The sequence below is a fragment of the Triturus cristatus genome, chromosome 4_1 (genome assembly GCF_964204655.1).
Source record: "Triturus cristatus chromosome 4_1, aTriCri1.1, whole genome shotgun sequence".
Classification (NCBI taxonomy): domain Eukaryota; kingdom Metazoa; phylum Chordata; class Amphibia; order Caudata; family Salamandridae; genus Triturus; species Triturus cristatus.
In genome coordinates this window covers 1,138,907,253-1,138,935,126 of record NC_140585.1, presented here as the reverse complement: position 1 = coordinate 1,138,935,126, position 27,874 = coordinate 1,138,907,253, and the positions used below count along the sequence as shown (strand labels likewise).

The window sequence follows — 27,874 nt, the reverse complement described above, 5'->3', positions numbered from 1 at the left end:
ATGTTGGCCATAGTTGCTATAGAACGGAGACGACTGTGTGGAGCTGTGAGTGGCGTTGTTATAGGCTATCTCTGCAACCCATAGCAAGTCGACCCATTCTTCCCTGCCCTGGTCCACAAAACATCGCAGATACTGTTTGAGCGTTTGGTTCAGGCGCTCGGTTTGGCCGTCCGTTTGAGGGTGGTAGCTGGTGGACAGGGCGGTCTTAACATGCAGCGCAGTGCACCAAGTCTTCCAGAATTGCGCAGTAAACTGCGATGTTTTGTGGACCAGGGCAGGGAAGAATGGGTCGACTTGCTATGGGTTGCAGAGATAGCCTATAACAACGCCACTCACAGCTCCACACAGTCGTCTCCGTTCTGCATGCCTCACACTGCTGCATGCCTCACACTGCTGCATGCCTCACACTGCTGCATGCCTCACACTGCTGCACGCCACACACTGCTGCACGCCTCACACTGCTGCACGCCTCACACTGCTGCACGCCGCACACTGCTACACAAAACACTGCTACACAAAACACTGCTACACGCCACACACTGCTGCACGCCACACACTGCTGCACGCTGCACAATGCTACACGAAACACTGCTGCACGGCACACACTGCTGCACAGCACACACTGCTGCACGCCACACACTGCTGCAGACTGCTGCATTACTCACTGCTGCATGCTGCATGACACTGCTGCACGCCATACACTGCTGCACGCCTCACACTGATGCACACCTCACACTGCTGCACGCCACACACTGCTGCACGCCACACACTGCTGCACGCCACACACTGCTGCACGCCGCACACTTCTGCAAGCCACACACTACTGCACGCCGCACACTGCTGTATGCTGCACACTGCTACACAAAACATTGCTGCATGCCACACACTACTACTGCTGCACGCCGCACACTATCGCACGCCACACACTGCTTCGCACACTGCTGCATTACACAGCTGCACGCCTCACACTGCTGCACGCCTCACACTGCTGCACGCCTCACACTGCTGCACGCCGCACACTGCTGCACGCCGCTCACTGCTGCACGCCACACACTGCTGCACGCCTCCCACTGCTGCACGCCTCCCACTGCTGCACGCCTCCCACTGCTGCACGCCGCACAATGCTACACGAAACACTGCTGCACGGCACACACTGTTGCACGGCACACACTGTTGCATGCCGCACACTGCTGCACACTGCTGCACGCCGCACACTGCTGCACGCCGCACACTGCTGCATGCCGCTGCACGCCACACAGTGCTGCATGCCTCACACTGCTGCACACCTCACACAGCTGCACGCCTCACACTGCTGCACGCCTCACACTGCTGCACGCCTCACACTGCTGCACGCCTCACACTGCTGCACGCCATACTGTTGCACGCCTCACACTGCTGCATGCCTCACACTGCTACACAAAACACTGCTGCACGCCTCACACTGCTGCACGCCGTACACTGCTGCACGCCGCACACTGCTGCACGCCGCACACTGCTACACGAAAAACACTGCTGCACACCACACACTGCTGCATGGCACACACTGCTGCACACTGCTGCATTACTCACTGCTGCATGTTACACGACACTGCTGCACGCCTCACACTGCTGCACGCCTCACACTGCTGCACGCCTCACACTGCTGCACGCCTCACACTGCTGCACTCCGCACACTGCTGCATGCCGCACACTGCTGCATGCCGCACACTACTGCACGAAACAATGCTGCACGCCACACACTGCTGCACGAAACACTGCTGCATGCCACACACTGCTGCACACTGCTGCATGACACTGCTGCACACTGCTGCACGACACTGCTGCATGCTGCACGACACTGCTGCATGCTGCACGACACTGCTGCATGCTGCCCAACACTGCTGCATGCTGCCCGACACTGCTGCATGCTGCATGACACTGCTGCATGCTGCACGACACTGCTGCATGCTGCACGACACTGCTGCACGCCGCACACTGCTGCACACCGCTGCACGCCACACAGTGCTGCATGCCTCACACTGCTACACAAAACATTGCTGCACGCCACACACTGCTACTGCTGCACGCCGCACACTACCGCACGCCACACACTGCTTCGCACACTGCTGCATTACACAGCTGCATGCCTCACACTGCTGCACGCCTCACACTGCTGCACGCCTCACACTGCTGCACGCCTCACACTGCTGCACGCCTCACACTGCTGCACGCCTCCCACTGCTGCACGCCGCACAATGCTACACGAAACACTGCTGCACGGCACACACTGTTGCACGGCACACACTGTTGCACGCCGCACACTGCTGCACGCCGCACACTGCTGCACACTGCTGCACGCAGCACACTGCTGCACGCCGCACACTGCTGCATGCCGCTGCACGCCACACAGTGCTGCATGCCTCACACTGCTGCACGCCTCACTGCTGCACGCCTCACACTGCTGCATGCCTCACACTGCTGCACGCCTCACACTGCTGCATGCCTTACCCTGCTGCACGCCTAACACTGCTGCACGCCTCACACTGCTGCACACCATACTGTTGCACGCCTCACACTGCTGCATGCCTCACACTGCTACACAAAACACTGCTGCACACCTCACACTGATGCACGCCACACACTGCTGCACGCCGCACACTGCTGCATGCCTCACACTGCTACACAAAACACTGCTGCACACCTCACACTGCTGCACGCCACACACTGCTGCACGCCGCACACTGCTGCACGCCGCACAATGCTACACGAAAAACACTGCTGCACGCCACACACTGCTGCATGGCACACACTGCTGCACACTGCTGCATTACTCACTGCTGCATGTTGCACGACACTGCTGCACGCCTCACACTGCTGCACGCCTCACACTGCTGTACGCCTCACACTGCTGCACTCCGCACACTGCTGCACGCCTCACACTGCTGTACGCCTCACACTGCTACATGCCGCACACTGCTGCACGCCTCACCCTCCTGCACGCCTCACACTCCTGCACGCCTCACACTGCTGCACTCCTCACACTCCTGCACGCTGCACACTACTGCACGAAACACTGCTGCACGCCACACACTGCTGCACGACACTGCTGCACACTGCTGCACGACACTGCTGCACACTGCTGCACGACACTGCTGCACACTGCTGCACGACACTGCTGCACGCTGCACGACACTGCTGCACGCTGCACGACACTGCTGCACGCTGCACAACACTGCTGCACGACACTGCTGCATGCTGCACGACACTGCTGCATGCTGCACGACACTGCTGCATGCTGCACGACACTGCTGCACACCGCACACTGCTGCACGCCGCTGCACGCCACACAGTGCTGCATGCCTCACACTGCTACACGAAACACTGCTGCACGCCACACACTGCTGCACGCCGCACACTGCTGTACTCCACACACTGCTGTACTCCACACACTGCTGCACTCCACACACTGCTTTTCGGCGAGTTTATGCTACTGACATTGTAAATGACAATGCCTTTTATTTTTTTTAAAACCAAAACATAAATAAAAGGCATTGTAATTTTGCAATGCCAATAGCTCAAACTCTTATAAATGCGAGACCTATTGCATTGCAAATGCTTGTTATCTCATGCAACTAACAACCATTGACAAAGCCAATAGTACTGGCTTGTTGTAAGTGTAATGTTAATTGTTGCATCATTTATTTGGCTGTAATGACAGAAGTTGCAAAATACCAGCTAGGTGGCACACTATGATGATAAGCATAGATTTTCAGTTTCTGGGCTTTTAAGCCACACCCTTAATTACATCCGTCGCGCCCCTTTGAGAGACCCCCAGTTTTTTCATCCCACTTAAAGCACTGTTCCTCCCTGATTTAACGCAATCACCTGCTCCCTTCACTACTCGGCCTGTCTCTGTCATTCACCTCTTGTCCGTCGCCCCTCCGCGTTAGCTAGCCCCGCCCCTCAGCCGCGTCTTAAATAACGCGCTCTTTGTCCACGAGAGGCGCTTTCTCATCCACCCGAACAGAGGCAGCAGCTCCCGGTAGAGACGGCACAAGGTGAGAAAAAAAAATCTCCATCAACTAAGAGCATCTTTAATAAGGGGTGCGGATGAGAGTTTCAGGGTAACGTGATATCGAATTGGACGTTTAATTGAAGGTTTCATTGTAACTTGTGGTAATTGGTGAAGATGTCATAGTGTTACCTACGCACAGCGTCATGTTGGGAAGGCGGGTGATTAGCCGGTGCCTAAGGGTCACCTGTGGTCCGTGTCTCTTTAGGACCTCAGTCAACCGGCCCCAGAGCCTTACTGCCTTCCGTGGTCCCCGCAAGGCCACTGTGGTGTAACATGCAGGCAGAGTCGGCCTTTGCTAACATAGCGCCCCTGGGCGTGGGTGGAAAAAATGCGTCGCCCTTGCTGCTGTTAGTGAGTTAAACTAGGCATAGGAGGTCCCGTTTGTGTTAACTGGTCAGAACCTGCCTGAGCAGGGACTTAGCACAAACAACTCCCTGCTCACCTTAATCACCGATTGCTTAGCTGCCCCACATAGATGAAGGATTTGTTGATGTCTGCCAGCAGGGGTCAGCTGGTGAAGGGAGGGCAAGGAAGAGGACTAAAGGGGTTTAAAAAAAAAATTCCCGCTGTATTATACTGAAGGACTAAAACGGCTTTAAACTGCCAAATCAGACCGGGACACGGCTGGCGCAAGATGAGGGGCGCTGCTGTGGGTATACCTTCTGCACACAGCTCCACGCGCCCCTCAGAAAAGTGGCCCATGACGGGCCCAGCTCGCCCATGTTGAAGGGCGGCCGGCCCTGATAATTCTCCCTGTATTGTACGCTGCTCCGCAGTCGGGCGAGGTGTGCGTCTTGCGTGATACTGCTTCTGGAATGTTTGCATGAGCGTCAGTTAAATGTATTTATTTCATAGGAATTTTGTAAACCTACCATTTTGAGCACTAACAATGAAACAAGATTATGTAGAAGGTATCCCTTATCTAGAAAGTTCTTGTAGACCTGCTTTACAGTAGCACTGCTAAAAGGAATTTAAAAAAGTGCTATGATGCAGCCAGAATTAATGTAGTTTTTTTATCCCCCCCCAAGTGCATATGTGGCGCAGCAGCCAGAGCTGTTGATTCTGGAGCTGGGGATCCAGGTTAAAGTCTCAGCATCGGCTCAACATCATGTGATTCTGGGCAAATTACTTAATCTCCCTGTCCCCATGGACATTGCCTGGAAACCCTCACGGCTGATAAGCCGTGCTAGTTTTGTGCTGGATCTCTCTCTATCTATCTATCTATCTATGGACACATCACATATTTGAACCTGAAACGGCACCTTTTTCTCCAATGTGGGTAGCTGTGTATTTTGGGCCATAGCTCAGCCAGTACCTAGGCAAGCCAAGTAAACCTACACATTGTAAAAACTAGACACTGGGGAAGGGGGGGGGGGGTTACAACTTTGTGACTTGTTTGGTTCCCACTAGGTTTTATCCAAAAGCCCATGCAAGCATCCAACTTTCGGAAGAAACCTATTTTCCTCATTTCTGTGACGTAAAGTTCTGGAATCTGAGGAGTCATAAATTCCCATTGCCCTCGGTTTGGTCCACTTCTGTTGTGGGCACTAGGCCTAGCCACACAAGTGGGGCAGCATTTTTTCGACACAAGTGGGGTAATGCTTCATGGTAGGAAGTTTGTGGATTCCTGCCAACTCCAGATATTTCCAACTCAGAAATGTAAGGAACTGGTATCTTAAGGCATAGTTTGAGGTTTGCATGGCATTGTGGTTAAGAGAACCTTGTGAGATCCATGCAAGGCACACCATCCTAGAATTCCCCTGATTATCTAGTTTTAAAAAATGTCTGTCCTTCAGGTTTGCATGGGTGGCACAAAACAGCCCCGTATACCCCTATTGCTATCACTTGTAGATTTTAAGGCCTTTTTTGTCTTGGTCTCTTAGTCTACCCACATAAGTGGGGTACTGGTCTTATCAGGAGACATGTGGGAACTCTGTGTGGTAAGACAATTTGTGGCTCTCTGCAGATTCCAGAACTTTCCATCACAGAAATGTGAAGAAAATGTGTTTCTTACCAACGTTGGAGGTTTGCATGGGCTTAGTTACCTAGTCTGAGCTATGCAGGTAATGAACCCCTGGACTCACCTGAGTGTCTAATTTAAAAAAAAAATGTGCAAGTTTTCTTGGTTTGCCTAGGTGCCAAATAAACTAGGGCTCAAAATTCACAGCTACCCACATTATACAAAATGGGTACATTGTCATTGCGAAAAATGTGATGCATTTATGTTGCGTTTGGGGCCCTTTCCTGTCACTGGCACTAGGCCTAGCCACACAAGGCATGTGGGAATACTGAGTCGTAGGAAATTTGTGGATTCCCATATAATCCACCACTTTCTGTCACAGGAATGAGGGGAAAAACACCCAGTTTCTTTAGATAAACTGAGGTTGCACGAGATTCTGGGTAGAATTATCTAGAGTCACACAGGCCCCTGGACTCACCCATTTGTCTAGTTTTCATTAATTTGTGTATTTGGTAGGTTTTCCTGGGTGGCGACCCAGGTAAGCCCCAAAATCCACAGCTACCCACATTGCAAAAACTGTTTCAGTCAAAAAATAATTTGCTATGTCCATGTTGCGGTTTTAGCTTTTTCCAATCATGGGCCACCCACCAACAAAAATTGGGGTCAACTTGTATATGGAGACATATGGGAATGCTGGTTGTCAATTTGTGCATCTCAATAGACAGCAGAATAAAAAAAAAATATGTACCTCAGCTATGTATGGACTTAAGTTTTGGGGCCTTTATGGGAAAGTGGGCAGAATAAAAGCAAGTTGCAGCAGGCTGGACACCTGCAGTTTAGTTTGAAAAACAAAAAGGCTTTCTTACGAACTGCCTGACTTAAATTTAGGTTAGCTGAGAAGACTTTGTTGGCTTGGCGAAAGACTTAATTTTTGATATGCTGAGACTACTCCACCTGCCAATTTTAGAAACTGCCTCCATTGGCAGGAACCACCACCACTGTGGTTCCTGTGGATGCCTTTTTTTATGCTTGATGCACAGCTCCATCAATATGACGGAGCTGTGCATCAATTTTATTTCCAAAAACAAAATCCCAAAGCTGTATTTTCATTTTGAAAATAAAAAAATTGCCCCACTCACCATAAGAGGTACCTTTCGTGGCGAGTGAGGGTCCTTTCAGTGCTGCTTACCACCAAGGAATTCCAGGTGGTGACAGGCAGTGAAAAAAGACCTGTATGCTCACCCATCTAAATTAAGTGGTCAGACATAGAGGTCGGCCTCTGATGGCCCTTACTCTGTCGGGGCAGGACCATACCAGAGATAGGAGTACTCGTCACCATGGTTAAACCAATGGTTGTCTATATATCAATCGGGCAGGCAGACCATTAACTTGGCAGTAAGAATACTCTGCTGCTATTGCAAGAGTATCCATAAAACAAAGTAAATCTGGCACTACATTTTTAAAGTTAATCCACCACTTACAACTGGCTGGTGTTGGCACCTCCTGAAAGTGCTAGTTTCAAAGAACAGATACTAATCACAGTATCATAATATCGAAACTAAGCCTACGGAAGGCTGAGCTATAAAGCCATGTCAAGGCCCCAACGGCTTAAACCCAATGTGTTCACGGGCTAGTGACGCACCACACAAGACTTTCATGCTGCCAGCCACATGGCACAATCCCACAGAACAGTGTACTCACATCAACATGCCTCCGCCATTCAAGGGCCCAATGCGTTCACATGCCACAGCAGCTGCGGCTCGCTGAGGGAGTGCAGCGGGGTGGATGGGCCGTGGTGGGGGACGGGCAGGGCGCGGGATAGTGGAGTCCGCCATACGACGGACAGGAGTAAGGTTAGTGATTAAATAAATAAAACTATTTACCTTGCACTCGCTGCATCACCAACTTGGTGATGCAGCGAGTGCAAGGTAAATAGTTTTATTTATTTAATCACTTGCCATACTCCTGTCTGCGGTATTTTGAACTCCACTATTCTGTAAACTCTATAAGGAGTTAAGAAAGACTTGGATAGTTCCAATTTTACAGAACTATGGCTTGAGACAATGCCGCCCCCTGTTCATTTAGCTTCAGCTTTTAGAAAACGAGAATGTAGCTTGGAGGATGTCTGTTTTAAAAAAAAACCACTGCATCAAAGAGTATTGCAATCTAGGAATGAGGAGGCGGCTCATTTTAGATGTATCGTTTCTATTCTTTTTATCATACTTGTGATTATGTAATCTAAATATACATGAAATGTACTTTTTATCAGACAAAAATGTGTATCTGTTTTTTAAATTTGCGATGTATTTTATCTGTGCTTTTTATGATTGTTACAATACATTTGAAATAAAGCTGACTTTGACTTTGAACTCCACTACCACCCGCCCGCAGCACTTCCTCGGTGAGCCGCCACAGGATGGAATCCCCATTCAAAACATCCTCTCAACCAGTCAAGTTTAGTTACATATCGACGCCATTAATATCGATGTCAAACTTTTTGTAAATTTTTTTTTACATAAATAATAGATTTGAATAATATATTAAAGTAGCAGCAATATAAATTATTAATACTTTGGGCCTTATTATGAGTTTGGCGGTCCACTGAGTGGCAGATTTACAATGACGGTCTCCCGACCGCCCTATTACGACTAGGGAGGTCAGACCGCCCTGGGACCGCAACTGCCAGGGAACCACAGTTTCCTGGCAGTTGTGCAGAGGTCCTGAGGTCGCAACATGCTTGATGGGATAGCCACCACGGTCCCGCCAAGCATATTATAAGTTTACTCTCTGCCATAATTTTCATGGCCGTGAGCCCGCCACGAAGACTGTGGCAGAGAGGAAACAGAGGGGGCCCCCTACATGCCATGCGCCTCCCTGTGTGCATGCACCCCAGTACCTGCAGCAGGCCATGCAGGTGCTGCCTTTGATGTTCCCATTGTGCTGCCCAGTATAGGCACCGTGCTGGGAACTCTAAAGAACAGCCCACCAGACCAGGAGAACTCCTGACCTGGCTGGCGGTTCGTACATGGGTTTGGAAGTGCTGAGCTGTCTGACTCCTGCACTGCCAAACTAGTAACAAGGCCCATATACTGTAGCCACTACTATTTGTAAAGCAGTACAAAACATTGAACTCGGGCGAGGAGGGGGCGGGGGTAAGAGTGCAAAATACTATCCACACTGCAATAAATACAACAGTGGGAAAGCTTCAGGCTCACTAGCAACACTGAATTTACAGGCCATAGGCATATGGTATACTCCTTTACAAGGTACTTGCAAGTAAACTAAATATGCCAATTGTGTGTATACACCAATTTCACCATGTTTAGGGGAGAAACACATGCACTTTAGCATTGGTCAGCAGTGGTAAAGTACCCAGAGTCCTATGGCCAACAAACCGGTCAGAGCAAGGCAAAAAAATTATGATAACCTTTCAGGGAGGGCAATTTAAAAAAAGGAACATATCTGGTTTAGAGTGGAGCCCTTGCCTGTATACACTCTAAAGCTGTATACATACCCATTGGAGCTCACACAGCATATGCACAACTTGATACAACAGCAAGCATTTTCGCTCGCAATGTACTGCCTGAACAGCAGCTGCTCTTTCAATAGGATCAAGGACTCCGCAATGGCTATACTCTTTCCAGGAGTATAAAGCTCTGGAAATCTGGCAGACCCAAGTGCGACGACAGGCTGAATTTTGAATAACCTGTCATGGTCTGGCTGGTCCCAGTGCAATGTAGCAGAATTGTCATTGAAATGCATCATATGCCGTAATTTCGTACACCAGTCTCTGCCCTTGTATGGTGCAAAGGTGTGCGTTCCCCAAACCGTGCAAGTAGACCAGTAGGAATGCATGGTTTGTGCACTAACCCCACTTTGAGCATAAAGCCTTTTTCCACTCCACATGTGAAGTGGGCTAACCCCCAAAATAATAAAAATTCCTGACTCTAGTGGCTCCACCTTGGCGACAGTTGACCATTCAAAATCCATGAGCAGGAATAGTTTTGAGAAAGGCATCACTGTAAAGGGGAGGCTCTCACCTTTACATCACATAACATAAGGTGTATTTGTAAAGCTTATGTTCACCTGTAGGCATCTTGGCACTGAATAATATGCTTATTGGTATCCAACTCAATAGTACTAATTTTTTTGACTCTCCAGCGATGCCTTTCTCAAAACTGGGGAGGCTGAGTAACCAAATCCCCACCAGATGCGGTCAAGAAACACTCCCCTTTCTCCTAGATGCTCTGATGAGGAATAGTAAAGTCATTGCTCTAATGAGTGGGGTGGGGGCGGTGACATGGAAGCAATTTCGCTTGGCCCACCAGCCTTTTCCATTTAAACATTTTTTGTTAAGCTCCAGATCCTTTCTAGCTCTGCCAGTAGCAGATGCACTGGGGAAAGAGTGCAGTGTCAGCCCCAAAGGGATTAAAGGGGAGGTTTTTGATATGGGTACTATGCCACAATCTTGCTTGGTACAGGTAGAGTGAAAGGAAAGCCTGTAGGATGTCACTTTTTTCTAAACCAATTTAAATGCCTGTAAAGCACAAATGGAGCACGTTTTGTTGGCGCTTCTGAAGTGTGGTGATAAAGATTTGAATAGGATCACAACAAATTAACACACTCTGATGCACCGTAGAAACCAGATTCCCACACATTCTCGTTTGTGCGCTGTATAGTTTTATTAGTAAGACTGTATTTCTCTATATATTTAGTGGCCATTTGAATAGGAAATGGACAGTAAGCTACCAAACCATGCATTAGTAATATATCTGCAACAGTGTGCTCCAAATTGCACCACCGCTGCGTACCTCTCCCTTTACCACACTCTTGCTGAATAAATCTGCTACACTTGAAATTTGTGATGTAGAATTTTTCACAAATTTTGTGACTTCAAAGAAAATTGTTCCAGCACCACTAGACGGGCAAGGTATTTTATTTCGTACATGCATGCTCATTCCAATCACGGCTGCCATGACCCGCAGGGGGGCGGGGCGAGGATTCGCGCAGGGAATTTGAAATATTAAAAAAAGACTTCACTTTCTCAGTCCTGTGATGTTGCAGCTCCTGGTAGTGTCCTGTTTTCCTGCTAAACAGGAAGCGTGCAGCCTACCTCCTCTCCCTTAAGCCAATTGCAACGCTGCCATGGTATTCATAATGAGGCTTGTTAGTCCCTCCTTATTACCACCCTGTCTCCAATTGGTACCGTCCATGAGGTTTTGATCTTTTACGGTCTTAACTCTGGAGCATTCATTACCAATGTTGCCAGGTTGGGCTATTTCCTGCACAATTGGGCGACTTTTTTCCCCAGTTGTGCGGGAAAAAACCATGCCTGGCGGGGGGGCTACTTTTTGGGCTAGATTTTAAAGGTTGTACGCAATTTTTTGGCCTGGGCGGACGCCGACCACGAGGAGTCCGTCGCGTTCAGTGCACTTTGCACATGCGTCGTGTGTGGGTCAATGTGGGGGTCAGCCCCTGCGGTTCTCTATGCTGGCTGGACTGCGTGCGTGCGTCACGGTGCGTGACCTGACAGAGTCACAGAGCTCTTACTTTTGGCTCTCGCCAGGACTCAGAGTGGACGCATCACGCATCATGGATTCATGAGGCGTCCGACTGGACTGGAGTCGGACGCATGTGGTGTCCCTGCTGCTGCCGCCCACTGTGGTCCACTGGTGGTCACCCAGGCCACAGGCAGCGGCGGGTGGTGCTCGCAGGCAGCGCTCTCTGCGCTGCGCAGGCTAGCCAGCCCAGTGAGCCCACCACCAGTTGACAGCACAGCCTGGAGTCACGCAGCACAGCAGCAGGCTGCCCGGCGGCACCCGCAGTTGCTGAGTCCGGACTTCAACGCCTGCCCTGACCTCAGGTGAGTGAGTCAGAGGCGCAACTAGAGCCAAATGTCGGCAGGGGGGGGGGGGGTGCTGAGTCTTTAAGCAATAGACAGAGTGGCGATTGGGGCAGGGAATTCTTTCCGTCTCATTTTAGAAAAGTGCAGTTTCAATATTATATTCAATTAAGCCATTGTTGCTGCATTTTTATTTTTATTTTATGAAACTAACAACCATTACCAAAGCAAATGGTTCTGGCTTGTTTTAGGTGTAACGTTACTTGTTGTGATATATATCTCTATTAATCTCTATCTGGATGCAATGACAGAGGCAAAATACCAGTCCGGCGATACACAATGCTAAGCACAGATTTTTAGCTTAGTTGTCTTAAGCAACACCATTAATTACATCAGACACGCCCCTTGGAGACACCCCCCCCCCCCCAGTTTTTTCATCCCGCATAAAGCCCTGGAAACACCATGTCACAATCACCTCGTGGCCTGGCACTGTGCATAATGCATGACTTCCACTTTTTTAGATTGCCTATGTGCAGGTGCATAGTGAACCGTCCCCCACCCCACCCCTTGCTTTAGGAAGACAGCAAGGGCGAAATTCTAGATGGGCCTCTTCTGTCTGCAACTCTGCAGACAAAGGCTCAGTTCATAATTAAGAGGAAAAGGTGGGCGAGTGAGTAGGTGAAGGGAGGGGTGGATGGCTGGATGGATTAGTGAAAGGGTGAACGGATGAATGGAAGGGTGAATAGATGGATAATGAGCGGATGGATGGATGAGTGAAAGGGTGGCTGATCGGTGAGTGAATGGGTGGATGTATGAGTGGATGGATGAGTGATAGGGTCAATGGATGGATTCATGAGTGGATGATTTGAAGTAGGGGTGGATCGAAGGAATGATGGCTAAGTGAAACGGTCAATGAAGAGAGAAAGGGAGGATGAATGGATGACTGAAAAGGGGACTGGGTGGTAGGATGAGTAACTGGGTGGATGGATGAGTAAGTGAAAGGATGGCTGGATGGGTGAGTGGATAAATGGCTGGATGGATGAGTAGATGGTTGGGTGGAAGAGTGGATGGATGTGTACGGATGGATAGGGTGGATGAATGGATGAGTGAAAGTGTGGATGGAGGGATGGATGGAAAGATACGTACGTTTTCAAATGGATGAATGTTTGGATATAGATGGAATTACTTGTAAACTATTACGCAACCTCCTTTGTGTCTGTAAACGTACGTTTTGTCCTGAATTTTGACCTCCCGTCCTGAATTTTGACCTCCCGTCCTGAATTTTGACCTCCCGTCCTGAATTTTGACCTCCCGTCCTGAATTTGCACCCATGCTAGTTGGTCACCCTATTTGTAGGAAGTGATGAATATTGATAGATGCCAGGAAGTTGACGTAGGTAAAGGGAGTGTTTTTAACACCCTAACCAAAACTGACCACATGGGTTGTTCGTAGGCCAGCCCAGCTTCGAAAACGGTCGTGCAGGGTCCACCCAACCTCGCACGCACCTGCTGGCAGCACCACGTGCATCTGTTTACCACAGTCCTGGCATGGATCTGACACTCTGTGCTTCACCACATTGCTGATGCCAAGGCGCGCACTGACGCACACTGTTTGCTGCTCGAACTGGAGCTGATTTCGGGGGGGGGGAGCTGGATCTTTAAGCAATAGGCAGAGTGGAGCTGCAGGGGCTCTTAGAAGTCGCAGTGAGAACTGGTCTTAAAAATTCATAGCATTAAGGCAGGTGCCCAGTTAACACCCTCCCACCATCTGTATATTGAATAGAATGTATATTTGTCGTTAAATGTTTCTGACAATTTGTGCATAATTGGAGACTTGCTAATTTGGGCTGGTTTTTGGGCTGAAACTAGTCTGATTGGGCTAATTTTGGCCTTATATTTGAGTGGCTTTGGGCTTGGGACGGGTCTAAAAATCTGGCAACACTGTTCATTACCAGTTCCGAGAACTATTTACTTCAATAAGGGACACAGCACCCATGGGGTGCCAGCTTCGGTAATGGTGGCCGCTTATTAACCTAATCTGCATTTTGTTTTCTGCAAACTTTAATATGGAGCGTGGCGCGAGACTTATTGCATTGTTTCACAGCACTTCTAACTAGTCCTCTGAATATTTTGTTGGCCTGAAATTATTTTAGTGTTGGCTAGAGACATTTGTGCCACCAGTTAAACATTTTGAAAATACGTGCCCATGTTTGTGGTTGAGGGCCGCTTCCGTTTACACAAGTGACAGATGTGTGACCTCTCCTAACCAAACAGTTGCAGGCATTACATGGGCAGGATCAGTTCACCCACTGTTTCCTTGCCCCTTCAGAGTTTGGCCTCTTATCTGCCACAGAGCTGCATTTGGGTGTCTGTGATGACAACGTGTTGCGTACATATCTGAAACATGGGTAAGATTATGTGTGTACAGAAGTCGAATGCCCATTCTCCTTGTTCTGTAGCGAGCACAACCTTTACGACGAGGAGTAACAGATGCAGGAGGCTAGCCCCACCTTTTGATATCTTATGTTCTCTCCTGAATCTTAATTGCGCATCAAGAGAACAATCGTGAATAGAGATGTGAGCTAAATACAGACCTTGCGCAGCATATGCCAGGGGATGCAGGATAGATGGCGGCCCCGGGCCCCTTCCTTGCGGACTGTTTGCGAAGCCTGCTTCCCCCCACATGCCCTGAATTACTTTGAGGTGACTGCTTGTGAGTCAAGTCTGCAGACTCCGGCAGCAATAAGAGTGGAATAGAATACTTCAACCAGCGCCTCAGTGAGTCTCCTTGGAGATGGGTGTTTGAGGGGTGGGGGAAAAAAAGTAGGGCAACTGGGGGGAGTAGGGGAACTGTGGGTGGAGAATTAGGGGGTGGGAATAACCAGAGGATTGGATCAGTGGGTGGAGTCGGGGGTGTGGCAAGAAATAGCAAAACATACCAATTTTTACTACATTTTGCATTTCACTGACCAGTTACAGCTTTTAACGTTATTTAATTCAAACAATGGATAAAAATGTTTGTTTGGGTTTAATTCGTGAAAAAGCAAACCCTCATAGAGAATGCAGGTTTATGTAAAGCGTGCGAAATATAAGCAGGAACAACGTGTTACCTAATGATTTTTCTCTCACTTTTCAGAAATCAAGGAGTATTTTTTGTCTCAAACATTGAGGACATAATAAAGGGGCTCCTCCTGTACACATCTTAAGCAGGGCTCAGAAGAGAAAGGGACTCTTCAGGAGAATCTGATCTGACTCGCATAAACCCACAAGGGCTCCTTCATATTCATGTCGGCCAGCTAGCTGCTCTAACATAGTATAGTACATATGTATTCAAGTTTCACTGCCTTTGGCGAGTAACACAAAGCAGTAACCCACTGAACTATGCACTTAAAAATATTACTCTTTGATATGCATGGTACATGTTCTTTGCATCAGGCATATTACCCCTCTGCGCTACATTAGATGAGTCAAAATAGCCAATAGACAACACGCTCCCATCTCAAGCAGGTACGTTGATCACGAGTCATCGCGGCACTTTTATTGTTGACCACAACCTGCAAATATACAAAACTTTGCAGTGTTTTTTTTAAAACTCCTGCACAGCTACAAAACTGCCCCCACAAACCAAACCGGACGCCTATCCTTCCAGTCGCCCTGGGAAATACCTGATGCCTGGAATGGCCAGTCTGGCCTAGTTACTTTAAAGCCGTTTTCATTGCAATACTGCAGATATGTATGCATATTTGATATAAATGTCATGGATCACTGTTAGTGCAAGACAGCTTCTTCCTGAATATCCTTTGAATTGGGTTCCTGCCTGAATGATAGTTTGCACCTTTAACATAATCTTTCTAACAAGCAATGTAATGTTTTTTTAACTTCTAGACAAATTTTAATTTTTTTTTAGGGCCATGCCGTACAGAATAGAAGTAAAGGCAGAATGCAATCCTCTGATTTGCAGTCCTGTGACTTTGAGTTGAAGAGAAGTCGTATTGTGCAGAGATGGGATTGGGTCCAGGCCGGGGTAGCTCCCAGCCGAACCCTTGCTGAGGCAGAGGTTCCTGTGTTGTGCCGGAGGCTAAGCTCTCCTCGCTGGTTCAGAGACACACTTGCCATAAGTGGATTGGAAGCTGCATGACCCAGACGGTGCTTTGTCAAGCCAGAGGATCACCCTGCTCTTCAGAGTAGGAACAGTGTGTCCTGCCTCTTCATGGCCCTTCTACTAGTCCCAGATTCAGTTGCACAGTCTAATCTCACGTCTCTTGTTGTTCACCATGTTTCCAGTTTAGGGTGCACGGGTACCCTTTCCGGTGTAGTCGGTTTGTTAAATTTAGTTTGTGTGCCCTCCCTGCACCACAGCATCCTCTACACAGGATTTTACACTCCTTGTTCTGGACTCAACTGCTAATCAAGGGCCGATATTGCATTGTTAACAATCTGCTCTGCCACCAGTTAATTCAGTTGTCATGTGTTCGAACACCTTCTTGTGACCAGCATTCTGAGATCTGCTTGTGTGGAGTTTGTGTTTTATAAAACAATAAATGGATCTTTGGCGTAGCCAGACACTGCATCACTGCGTTCAGGAGCCATCGTATGCACTAGTTCATAGAAGCTCAAGTCATCTGCTGGCCGCTTCAGAGCACTGCAAGGGGATAGAGGGCTGTGTGGAGTTGGTGGCGGGAATTCGCTTTATGGCTGACTACGCCACTTCGAAGCACTAATGAAGAGGAGAATTTAGTGTAGGTAAGCGCGAGAGAACAGAAGTGAAGAGGGGTGTCAGGGAAACAAAAGGGAACACTTCTTATATGCGTGCCACCCTTCACTATTCAGGGCTCCATTCATACATAGGGAGGACTCTTATTTGAGACTGAAGGACATCCAGGCCACAGAGAACGAGTGGGTAATGGGGATGGGGTCAATAGAACAGGCAAGACTCTTCCTTTCGGGGATGGAGGTGGGTCTCAATGGACTCACTCGGCGTTCTCTGCCACGAGTGGCTCTAAAAATGAAGTTAACATTAGGCAGGTGGGTTCGTCTCATCTGCCTTAATCACATCCCATCCTATAATTGTCCATATATTAAGGTTAATAACCTGTTTCGTGCCAAGTTTTAACCCACACTTCTAAGCATTGTAAATGTTACTGTTACCCTGTAAAATTATATTTAATTTACCATCCTCTGAAGGATTGAGGTCTCAATTAGCCTTTCTGTGGCCAGCAGATCTCAGCGGTGAGTGTTTAACTATGGAACCACCCTACCGAATATCTGCACCTGCAACCACTGGCTCAAATTAAGCACTGGCTGCAGGCTTCATCATGAACTGAGCAGAGACCACGGATTCACTTTACTGGCTCTCTTTAGTGCAGAGACACAGGTGAGAAACACTATGGACCAGGCCTTGTGATCTGCACAAGTGGCATGTAGTTTTGCTGGGAATTTTTGTACAAATATTTGGACCCTACCACTGGTAGAAAAATAAAATGTTATGTTTAGCTGATATATCAGTGCAAATTTGGATTTGTAACTGATCGTCAGTGCATCGCTGACTGTATAATGTTGTCAAAGCCTGTACACAATTGTCCAGCAGGTTAATTGCACATGATTTGGCACTTGACCTGGTTGTCAATAAAGCTCCACCCATGTGCACTTCTCCACCTGAGTAAATGCGCTCTTCTATATCTGTGCAAGCCTTGTGGTAGGGTGTGCCACTCATGGCTTCCACCTTGTAACCAACACAAAGCGCACTGAAATAGCGAACAGGAACCATGGACAGTATTTCTAAGGTGCCAACATACCTCAGTCAATTAATACTAGTCATTGACGTCTCATGTGTATGGATCATGCAGGCAAAACCAATTAATCCTTCCCAGATCGGTTAATTTGAGTATCGATAGATTGTATACATAATGCTTAGAAACGGCAGAAGTGATATAAAGCGATCTGCAACTAATATTGACTTGTACACGAGCCAAGTTGAACTGATGTTGCAATTTATCAACAGACCACAGGGTGGTGCTGCAACGCTGGCTTTGCAATAGCACAGCTCACATGCTTGGAAACTGATTCTATTTCGTATTTAGTCAGCCCTTAGTCTGACCTCTACCCTGCTTCAGAGTGAACGAGGCTGCTACTGAGGAGCAACTCTAGAAGTAGCCATTTTGGTGCCCTACAAAACTGAAGCTGGGGAACCAGGTTCGGGTCTGGTAGGAGGCTCAAGCATCCTATGATTGTGGGCAAATCACTTATTTTCCTCGTGCCTAAAAAAGCAAATGTTTGCAATGCAATAGGCCTCGCATCACTAAGTTTGAGCTATTCGTGTGAATTATTTACAATTTCAATTGGTCAAACTTTCAGTACTGAGACCAATTGCATTGCAAATGCTTGTTTTACAAGACCACATATCTGAACAGACAAAGCAGTGGTACACATTAAAAAATAGCAGATCAGACATTTGATATTTTCCAGTTAAGGAGAGAGAATACCCAGTGCATTTTATTTATTTATTTATTTATTTTTTAACTAACTTGATCTTTATTTTAGAGGGTGGAGTTCAGAGGCAGTCCAGGCTCCTTGCAGGCCCCAGTGCAGGGAAAAGAGCAGAGCTGTAATGGAGGGTTTGGGGACCTCTGGGCAGGCACGCAGAACAATTTCCAGGAGAGGCTGGTGGGGCTGGGGCTGGGTCAGCGGAGGGGCTCTGCTACAGCAGCCACCGCCCTCCTATTTTCCAGTTCCGGGTGGATAGCAGATTTACAGCAAGCCACGAATCCCTTATCTTCCTTTCCAGGTGCTGTTGATCAGTCTGCGTGAGCCTGAAAATAAAGGGCAGGGGAGGTCAAGGGTGGGGCCACCAAAGCATCCTGATGTGACCATTGTAGTGGTCACAGTGGGGGCAGGCAGCGTCCTCACTAAATGAAGTGTGAATCGCAGCAGGGCCATCAGAGGTTACAGTTTTCGTGCTAACTTAAGACTGACCCTTTCAGGGTTGTTTTGCAGGCCCGTAGATACAAAGGGGAAGGGGGAGGACGTTGTGGGCACTGCAGAGGCCTTCCTAGATGTGCACCACACAGGCTGAATGAAAGTTATAATTATTAAGTAGGACTATTCTTGCCGTCTCGGGGCACTTTTTTAAAACAAAAGTTGGGGAACAAACACATTTTTAAAAGTAGGGGCACACAGTGCCCTTCCGATCCTGCCCACTTCTACCACTGGGTGGGGTGAGCAACAGGGACCTCTTTTGGGCGTGTGGGTGCCAGACGAGGCCTCGTGGTTGGGTACCAGCCAATAACCGCGCGAGGCAGAAAGGCCACGTCTGATCCTGTTCTGTTGAACTCCAGGCGGGCGTCAGGGTTCGTGAGGGCCCCGTAGGCTTCCGAGCTGTAGGGTCCATGCAGAACATGTCACCCTCCCTGCCTAGCCCTTGGGAGGTTCTGAGTGTGAGTCCGAGCGGGAGTGAGTGAAATAGCGAGAGTATGGAAACGTAAAGGACTTATTATTTTTTAAGTCGTATGGATGACGCAAAGACCATTCCATTTTACCTGGTAAACCACGAGTTCTCAGAGGCCCTGCTCTTCTCTGCCCCACCCCTCTTGTCCTGGTCCGCAGGTTTGCCGCCTATATCCCATCAGGGTAGGGCAACTAGCCACGGTACAGTCTTTGGCCCTATATTGGAGAGCAGTGCCTCTCTGTGGGTCAATGTGTTCCCAGGGGCATAGCTCAATCAGTAAGGGGGGGGGGGGGGGCTTCAGATTTTCCAACAATCACTGGCACATAATGTTAAAATACATTCTACGACAAGCAGGGCGCATGAAAGGGGATTCAGGGGGCAGTAGAAGTTGAGGAATGGGGTTTGGTAGGGGGTACTAAGTGAGTGAAAACTACATTTTGTAAAGTAGCGAACATTTTAAAACTGTCTGTGCTACTCCACCGCCTCAAACCCCAGTGCTCTCCATGTTTCCTTCTCTCCCCAAGCTCTCTTGCTTTCCCCATCCTGCATATTTTTCTTTGCCCTCCCACAGGCCAAGCCAAAAGGGCCTGTGTATCGATTAAATTTGGGTTCTTTTTTTTGTTAATGTTTTATTTTTCGAGGGCCTGGGGGATGTCGTTTGCTGTCAATCTTTCTCCTATTGTAAAAGGTGTTTGCGCAACTAAAGTTCAATATTTTTTTTACCCGCTTTTAATAGCATCTGGTTGTCCATTTTATCTGCCTCCAGAGTCTGCAGCTTGAAGCCCCAGCTTCTTTCTGTCACACATTTTTAATGACCAAGGGTGTTCAAGGTCAGAGCCAAATCAGTTGCAAATTTTGAGGATCACCACTGACTGTAGATTAATTCTTCATTCATTTTTGCTTCAAGGTATCCTGCACACCTAGCATGGATATGCAGACACTTCTGCTTAGACCATCTCCGTAGCATTCCTCTGAAGGAAGTAGTAAAGTGACCCCTTTTAGACTGTCCTCCACAGAATCCTTTGTTTTTATGATCAGCAGAGCTTCCCTTTTTAAGCCGAGCCTAGGCAGCACGCATGCGCGCTGTATGGAAGACCTGTTATCTCCTCTATCTGCTTTTGGCATCAGCATTTATTGCCATTTGTTCTTTGTGCCATTTTAGGAATACTTTATTATTTATTTATTTTTATTGGTGAAATGGGTCCAATTCTTCCGCCTTTGCATGCTTTGGTCACACCCAGGGTATTTCACTCATTGCTTGCGTTGGCCATCCCAATACGTCTGCGGTTCCTCCTGGTCATACTGATCTGCCTTCTTTTCTAGGCTATTCACCTTGTTTTAGGCTTTCAGGCTGTTTCACAGAGCGATGCACCTGCAAAGTGGCAATTCTGTCTGGTAGCTGAGCTATGCCATAGCTCTAACTCAAATGTGAGTCCTATTGCACTTCTATAGCCTTATAGCCCGCCGTAGCAGGCTATACCGGCTGTTAATGGCCCGCTGCAGCGTTAAAGGCCCGAGCCGAAGGCGAGGGACTTTAACAGCAGCGGGCCATTAACAGCGGTATAGCCCTGCTACGAAGGGTTATAAGGCTATTAGAACATTCTGCCACTAGAGGGCAGAATGTTCTACCAAAACAAAGCCCTTCAGGGAGCGCGAGGGGATTGAAAGCCCCTCAGGCTCCCTGAAGTCTTTGTTCACAGCCAGAGCTGTGAACAAAGACAATCATTGGAATGTTGGTGCTCCGGGCTTATACCGGCCAGTATTAGCCCGGAGCGCTCCATTGTCTTCAATGGAGCTGCCAACGTTCCAATGTTCTAATAATGCTTGTTTAATTGATCACAAAGTAGAGCAGAGGGTTACTGCAAAGAATGCGTTATGCAGATCACAGAACTGTATTTTCATAGCTCAGTGGATTCTGATTTTGTCAGATACTCGTCTTAATTGCAGTTCACAACTTACAGCCCTAATATACCATAGAGAGCTATAGACTGGCTTCAAAGAGCTGCATGTAAACTGTAAGCCATTTCTTAAAACGTCCCAGATCCTCCCCCCCCCCCCCCCCCAACCCAGTCTCATTATCCTAATGTGGCAAAAAAGTTTGTTTGGGTAGAAATACATTTGTATTAGCAAAGCTAGCCACTTATGTTTTTATATCCGGCGTTTTGTGCTTCTCCAGACCAAGCACTCTTAAAATATACTGCCTGCCAGTATGGATGACTGGTGGCTCCTATACTGTAGTCCTTCTTTTATGTAACATTTCCTACAGACTGTAGCCACTTTGTTTTTATATCCGGCGTTTTGTGCTTCTCCAGACAAAGCACTAAATATACTGCCTGCCAGTATGGATGACTGGTGGCTCCTATACTGTAGTCCTTCTTTTATGTAACATTTCCTACAGACTGTAGGATTCGTTATCTCTGAATGTTTGTGATGTAAAGCAACGTGACACCCTACCCTGAGTAACGCTATATAACAAATTAAAACCATGCGTCAGATAGGCTATGGAGAGGCAACGGGGCCCCACCGTTGGAGTTTGATAGTAAGGGAACGCCAACAAAGATTGTCACATGCGGCGCCACCGGCGCTAAAGCCAGCCCTGAGTTCAGTGCTTTAAGGCAGGTAAGAACGTTAATTTGTGCTAATGTCAGTCAATGAGCTGAGAGTCCCATGTGCATTTCATGTTCCTTCTCTCATTGGGTGCTTTAGGCAGTGCTTAATTTGAAGCAGTGGTTGCTGGTGGGATCCATCGGCACTCAGACATTATCCAAGAGAGCGAGGAAACGCACAAAGGAGAAGGGCAGAAGACAAGTGACAGAACCGTCACAAAGGTAGAAAGCCGGAACCTGTGCGAGTGAGACAAAGGGGCAGGAAGTGTGTGGTAGTAGTTTAAAGAAGCCTCAGGGGGGTTTAAGGCTCGGCATCCTTGGTATTAGGTGTGCCGAACACTATTGCACTGGCCGCAGCTCCTGACATGAGCTTTGGGCACCTACATGCCAACAAAATTAAGCTCTGCTCTAGGCGACGGTGAGCTCAGTCCACAATTTTACCAGCATTTGGCCCCTGAAGTCATTCCGAGAGACTTATACTGATGGCACCAAGAGACCAGAGTTATCTAAGCTTCCGTTGCTTGACCAGATTGTGTGACCCTGGGCACATATCTTCTCTCCGTGCTTAGGTTCCCCTATGCACAAGAATGCACCGTGCTTGACCAGCTCTAGCCTTTGTTTTAGTAGAACAACTGTTACCTTTGGTTTCTAGCGCTGTGAAGTTATTGGAAGAACCGAGGGTAGTGATCCTTTTAATGCCCGTGTATAGAGCAAATGAAGAGCGATAAATTCTTGTGTCTCGTACATATATTTTTTTTATGTAGAATGTGCCCATTTCTTACATGAATTTGAACACAATGCCTCAATAACTGAGATTAGATTTGAAATTGCGTCATCAGTTTCTCCTTGGATCCCTGTTTGTGGGTCATTTTGGGGAAAAAAAATATATAGGTTGTGAGAATTCTTCTAATTTTTATTAGAAGGCAACGCGCGGCGCTCTATAAAGCACCTATTCATGCAGAAGTGCCCATTGGCGAACCGAGGTTGTGCTGCACGTTAGGTGTGGGTGTTGAACAGAAGTGTAGCTATCGATATTGCAGCAGGTGCAGTTGAGCATGGAGCGCACTGCGGCCCAGTTAGGGCTGATTTTTCAACTAAACCAGGTGGTGGGGGCTCTATGTTGCTTGCTTATGTTGTGGCCCATGCTATCCTTTCACCAGCACTGATGTTCAAGAGTGCACTATGCCTACTCATATATGGAGTTCTGGCCAGTACTACCCCCTCAAAGGCACAAGATTAATCACTGAGAGGAACAACCCTTTCTCCTCCTCCCCCCCCCCCCCCCCCCCCAACCCCACACCCACCCCACCCAAAGTGCCCACCATGGCTGCCCTGGGATAGACCATTGTAGGGATGTGCATGAATGGAGCACGTGCAGCACGTCCAGCATGCACATTTACTTTCATTTTAAAGCCACAAAAAATTACTGCAGGCCTTAGATTTAAGGGGCCTATTACGATGTTGGGCTGACTTGCATCCGCCAGACACCATCTCAGAAACCGACTGACATCCGGTTGGTGGTCCCGACTGCCTCATTTTGATGCTACCATACATGGTGCGGTTGCATTCTCACATTTCCCTATGGAAGCATGTTCGTGCCGTAGTACATGCTCCCATAAGGAAATGTGAGGTGGTGTGCCTGCTGCACCCCATAGCAGGCACATCACGGTGCCTGCCACGTGGTGCAGGGATTAACAGAGGGCACCATAGGTGCGACCAACATCCTAATTGGCCCCCAAATGTGTAGCTGGTTGTCATGCGGTGTACCACTAGGGGTGTGCACGGTACTTTTTAGGTCTCGGCTGTCGAAAGCAGCGCATGCGCTGCACTCTGCATTCGAGAGCTTCTTGGAATCCACTCAGATTCCGAAGCTCTCGGAGGTGGAGTTGAAGCTCCGCCCATCTTTCTAATTGGTTCTCGTCATGTTGCATGCAAAACGTAGGCTTCTCATTGTAAAGGAGGATTCTTAGTCCCTCCTTGTTGCCGTCTTGTCTCCTTTTGACCACGCCCCCCAGGATTTGATATTTTACTGGCGGCGACACTCACCTTTATTACTTCCTGCGCACTTTTTTCTTTGCATTTGGCAAAGTCAGCCGCATGTTTACTTTCCCATCGCGCTTTCACTTAAAGTGAAAGCGCGATGCAAAAGTAAACACTCGTCTGACTTTGCTGTACCGCACTTGTGGTTTTTTTAAAGCTGTGTGCCTGTGTGTGCCCCCCTCCCATGGTTGAGACTCCGCTCCATGTGCAATGGAGACAGGGGGGTGGGGGAGGCAGAGGGCACGTGCCGAGATCTTGCCGAGACAATCACAGGAACTGCAGAGTATGCAGCAGCGCGGGCGACCATGCTGATGGATTTCAAAGGTATGTGGGGGCAAATCATTTAATCTCACTGTGCATAAAAAAATTGTCCTTGTGTAACATAACCGGAGCTCATGTGAAGTACTCCAATACCTTCGGGTCGAGGTCATGCTATATAAATTTGGAGAACTACAAGCCCGCTTTCATTTTAACTTCGCAGGTTTAATGGCGACCGCTTGTTTCGCTGGTGTTTGAAGTTGCGGAGGCAGATGGCACGGGACTGTGACTGCTTCTGCTTTGTCCTGTGTGCCTGTGGGATGTTTGCACCTCTCGTCTGTGCCTGGGAAGCTTGCGCCGCTGCTGCTGCCTGTACTATGCCTGCTCAGTGTCTGGGATGCTTGCACCGCTTGCCATGGGATCTGTTTTTTGTGAGGATGGTGATACTGGTGAAGGCCTTTACACTAGACTATAAGGGAGGGTGGTGTGAGGTGTGTCCGTGTCGATCCCTTCACGTGGCCTCCAAGTCCTGCCCCTGGCCCCCGTCATCAGCTGGCAGATGCTCCCCTAGAGCATGTGCCTTGAAGTGGTCATGTACTCGTGGCTGAGGGTGCTTGTGACCTCTTGACCAAATTAAGGTGCTTTGTGGCCGGGCAGCCATTCATGCTGCAAAACAGCAGAGCCTTATTTCCCAGGCTGACAATGCAGTTTTCCCTTCATTGAAGTAGGGAGGGAGCCAGTCCCTGCATGATCAGGGACCCAGGGTCAGAGGCTGCCCCTTGAATTTACCCCCCCACCCCCCTGTCGCACAGCTCCATGATGGGGCAGACGTTCGCTGCTACCCATGTCCGCCCCAGGACCCGTAGAAGGTCTGTGGAGAGCTGGAAACACTTTGAGGCAGCGCCAGGGAGAAATGTGCACTATACAAACAAGGGTGTTGCTGTAACATCATGACTGGGACAGGCTGCAGCATATTGCACATCTCTGTGGGTGGCAAGACAGAAGGAGCGCCTCCTGCTGCACCCTCCATCCCGAGGAGGGACCCCCGAACCTCTACATAGGACTACATTTCCCAGAACTCACTGGTCGAGTACATTAAAGCATGGGGCAGTGACAGTGTCACGGTGACTTAATACTATCCACCTGAAGGGCAGAGCACAAAAGTGAGAGTGCGCCACTGCGCTGCCCGACAACTTCCAGAATGCACTGATTTGTTCCATGAAAGGCTGGGGCACTAGCTGCGCACAGGACTCCTGGAAGGCAGCCATTCTGCCCCTTACAGCCATCTCCACCACTGCCTCTGTGATCCCTACAGTCCCAAGTCCACCGCCTGTGAGTGTAACACGGAGAGGATGTGGTCTGACTGCCAGAGCTGCCTACCTTGGAGCTGGTGAAACCAAGGTTCGAGCCTCTGGGTCGACTCTTCATCCCGTGATTCTGGGCAAATCATTTAATCTCCCTGTTCTACCCCAACATTTTCATTCAAAAATGAACGTCCTTGTGTAAGGTAACCGGAGCTCATGTAAAGCGCTTCAATACCTTCTGGTCGTGCTTGTGCTATATAAACTGCAAAAAACACTGGCTGAACGACCGCATCAATTTCATGCTCTAAATATGTAATATATAATTGTACAACCATAATCGCTTTTTATAATGTAATCTTGAGTGAACTTGCAACGCGTACATATGTAACTCTAACCACTAGTATCTGTAGTAGACATGCGTACTTACTACCATTCTAATGTTAGTTTAGAGTTTTTCTGTTTCTATCTTAAGTAACTCATGTCGTCCTGAAGTCCTTATGTAATTTAATTGGTTCTTTTGTAAAGCGTTCTCACACCTTTGGGTAAAGTTGGCTCTATATAAAATGGCATTAAATAAATAACCAGCATTAAAAATGCAATAGGTCTCGCCTTTCATTAAGGTAAAGCCATTTGCTTTGCTATACAGTGCCATTTGCAAAGCAAATGGCTTTAACGTTATCCAAGGCGAGACCTATTGCATTTTCAATGCTTATTCATTCTGGAAGTTTTGCAAAGCTCCCAATTTTCACTCTTCACATAGGGCGTGAGGTTTCCCCAGTTACTCTTTGCCACTGTGAAGCTAGTAAGTAACTTTTTGTTAACGCATCCGAGCCAAGCGACGCATGCCTCAAAGTGCTAATAAAAGGCACAACATGTTTACAATACTCTATAACCTGCGAAGTATAGATAGCAGCTCCACCTTCTTTCTTAGGAACAAATTCTCTAAAGCAGTGTATTCCCTGCCCTTCTCTTCCCAGTAAGAATTGAAATTGGCATGCCAAGGCCCAGAGTGGGCTACAAGTATGTAAGCCGGTGGATTCTGTAAAGGACCAGCCTGGCGGGAATCGGGAAGAGTTGAGGATGAGATGCTGTTCTGCTTGGGTTTTCGGATCAGATAGAACCCGCTCAGCAGAGCCTCTCTAACCCAAACCAGAACGTTACCCCCTCCCTAGGGCCTATTTACACCTAAATAACCACATATATGTACCACCTAAGGACAGGGAATTCCTACTATATATACCAAGACCTACAAGTCACAGCCTCGCGGTCCCAAACGGACCCAGGACTTCCTGCCCAGACGGCAGCCACAGCCTTGCGGTCCCAAACGGACCCAGGACTTCCTGCCCAGACGGCAGTCACAGCCTCGCGGTCCCAAACGGACCCAGGACTTCCTGCCCAGACGGCAGCCACAGCCTCGCGGTCCCAAACGGACCCAGGACTTCCTGCCCAGACGGCAGCCACAGCCTCGCGGTCCCACACGGACCCAGGACTTCCTGCCCAGACGGCAGCCACAGCCTCGCGGTCCCAAACGGACCCAGGACTTCCTGCCCAGACGGCAGCCACAGCCTCGCGGTCCCAAACGGACCCAGGACTTCCTGCCCAGACGGCAGCCACAGCCTCGCGGTCCCAAATGGACCCAGGACTTCCTGCCCAGACGGCAGCCTTAGCACGAGTTCATCCTATAATTACCACGACATACAACAAGGGAATCAGTGTTACTATATATCAGATCACACAAAGACAGCTAGTTGAGCACAACTTGTTCCCCAGTTCGAGGGGCTCCTTTCTCCCTTATTCAGTTACCACCTACCTGATCAGGATTAACATCTGTTCATGTCAAGTCACAGCTGACTAGAAAAATAGGTTACCCTCTTACACAAGAACACGTAGCACATATTGCTTTACTACAAACTGAATACTTTATTTAGTTATTACATGCACACTCACGGAACATAATACATATCACATAACCTGCAAAGAAAAGTGAAAGATTAAGTTGTACGCTCTAATAGTAAGGGGTTGACATCACCTTGGTCGTATGTAGCCTGCACTCAATGGTCATCTAGGTTCCCTTCTCGTCTGCGCCTCGGCTTCGCCTGGAAGTCACACCTCCGCAATCACGGGTTTACTCCCGTCTCCCTCTCCGAGTCACTGGGACCTCTTCCTCATCGGCTACTCTCTTCTCTTTGGAATATCTATTTCTCGGTTTTTCTCCACCTCCAAGTTTGTCATCTGTCTTCCCTGGAATAAGTAGCAGCTTTACTACTAGCGGCCAGGTGCCGCCTATGGACTAGAAGCAAGTGCCAGTATCTGCCTCAAACTTTTACTAATATAGACGTGCATTTCCTCATGGAAAATTCCAGCCCG

The 27,874-nt window shown here is 48.4% G+C and overlaps 1 protein-coding gene across 1 annotated transcript in view; it reads left to right on the top strand.

The window, feature by feature from the left end:
* The first annotated feature begins 3,941 nt into the window (after positions 1-3,941).
* Positions 3,942-27,874, top strand: part of LOC146856183 (coagulation factor XI-like) — an 87,767-nt gene continuing 63,834 nt past the window's right edge. The window contains exon 1 of the mRNA XM_085654236.1: positions 3,942-4,037. The gene's annotated coding sequence lies outside the window, so the exon portion shown is untranslated. The remainder of the gene's footprint in view (positions 4,038-27,874) is intronic.